General features: G+C 40.4%; 1 long non-coding RNA gene across 1 annotated transcript; it reads left to right on the plus strand.

Moving 5' to 3' along the window:
• Positions 1–384: 384 nt before the first annotated feature.
• LOC116714709 (uncharacterized) lies at positions 385–1,530 on the plus strand. The gene is made up of 3 exons (XR_004338109.1): positions 385–572; positions 678–800; positions 1,314–1,530. It is a non-coding gene; the product is annotated as an uncharacterized LOC116714709 (long non-coding RNA).
• Positions 1,531–1,808: the final 278 nt, after the last annotated feature.

Below are 1,808 nucleotides of genomic sequence, written 5' to 3' on the forward strand. Positions count from 1 at the left end.
ACGGTTTGAAATACATTTTCTGCCTAATTTCCCTGATGGTGAAGATGAGACCAGTATAGAATCCAAACGAAAGGAACTTGTGGAGGAGATGAAGAAACGCCGTCCAACTGCTGCTCTGATAACCAAAAACATGGACTACACTTTTGCCTTGAGAAGACAAGAGTTGGTTAACTTAGAGCGTCCAGTAACGGACATGATGGAAAGGTGGCCAGCACTCTTTACAGATGGTCAGGTAATTTAAAACTCTTCCTATCTTTTATGCATCAAGTTTTTTAGTTCTCATATAATTCATTGTTTGTCACATCTCTTGCTAACTTACAGAATTAGTTTCAGTGTCCTGCTAGTGAAAAGTAGTCCTGAGAGGTCCAACATCTCTATATGTTAAATATTAATTTGTCATACTCTTTTTTCAGATTCTGGCAGAGTTCTGTCGCTTGTCGAGCAAAAACCTGGGTTCAGAATTTTTCAAAGAACTTGACAAATACACCCCTCGCTTCTTTGAGATTTTCAAGAGCAAGGGGGGAAGTGTTGGCCAGAAACTTCAGACGTATCTGCAACAAGTCAGACCCGAGGTGAGTTTCTCAGATACAAAGTCATTATTTTATTATCATGTTGGGAACAAAATACACAACCCCACTGTGTATGCAGAGCTGTTAATTGATTATTCTTTACCACAGGAGTGATGTGTGTTTGATATGATTTTTCAGAGTACAGATGTTACTGCGAAGTGAACGGCAGTGCTCCGTGGCCTTCCTGTGATCCTTGGAGATGAGAACACAGACTTCTTCAAGACATGCTTTGTAAGTCATCTTTATTACATTTTTATAATTCCACACCGCGGTATGTCCCACTTAATTCTGCTCCTTATGTGACTTTGATAGCTTTAGTTTTAGTTACTGTTCTTTCACTCAGCCTGAATCAGTGCTACTGTACTTCTTACATGATGCACTGATGAAATATCCCCAATCAGAACACTTTTAGTGGTTCTCTGCTGTCTTTCGAAAGGTTTCAGTTGCAGTTCTCTAGCGTCACACCATGTGAAACCCGAATGTCATCAAGAACAAAAAAGTGCAATGAATTACACTTAGCTGATGAAGTGCAACATGTAAAAATGCTATGAACTTTCCCTTCCAACATCATCAACACTTATTTATCACTGACACTCTTGGGAAATGCGCTCGCTGTACTGTCATAGAAGGCTGATGATGAGTGGACTGCCATAGGTGGGACAGCTGTAAACTGTAGGAGAAGCAGCCGTGATGAAGAAGTGTTACGTTGATATGTAATTGTGGTGTTGCTTCTATTGTTGTTAGGACTGCGAAGACCCAGACGTGTCTCACACCCCCATTGGGATCCTGACCATCATTCCTGAGGACAGGCAGGCCTCCCCGGACTCACTGCACCTTGAGTCTTCAGGTACTGCCATCATTTTGGAAGGAAGTCTTGTCATGAATGACCTTGGAAATCTTCCACATGCCATGTGCTTGCTCTTTGGATTTATTTATGCTCTGAATTTGGAGTACCCTCAACCACTGAAGTACACCTTTGACTTCATCCAAAGGGTGCTTCTCTCACTTGGACATAAATCCCTAAAACCAAAAATACAATCACTCAAAAATCTTCTGATGCAATGAGTGAATGTGATGTGACATTATGGATCAACGTTGATACCTTTACCCTTATTGGAAAAGTGATTTTTATTTCTTGTTTGATTCTTTTTTGTTGGAGGGAGCATCATTGCACTTGCAGACTAATAAATGGTTTTATGTTAATGAGGAGAAACATTACTTCACTACTTCACTATTCAC

The sequence above is a fragment of the Xiphophorus hellerii genome, chromosome 23 (genome assembly GCF_003331165.1).
Source record: "Xiphophorus hellerii strain 12219 chromosome 23, Xiphophorus_hellerii-4.1, whole genome shotgun sequence".
In the NCBI taxonomy this organism is placed as follows: Eukaryota; Metazoa; Chordata; class Actinopteri; order Cyprinodontiformes; family Poeciliidae; genus Xiphophorus; species Xiphophorus hellerii.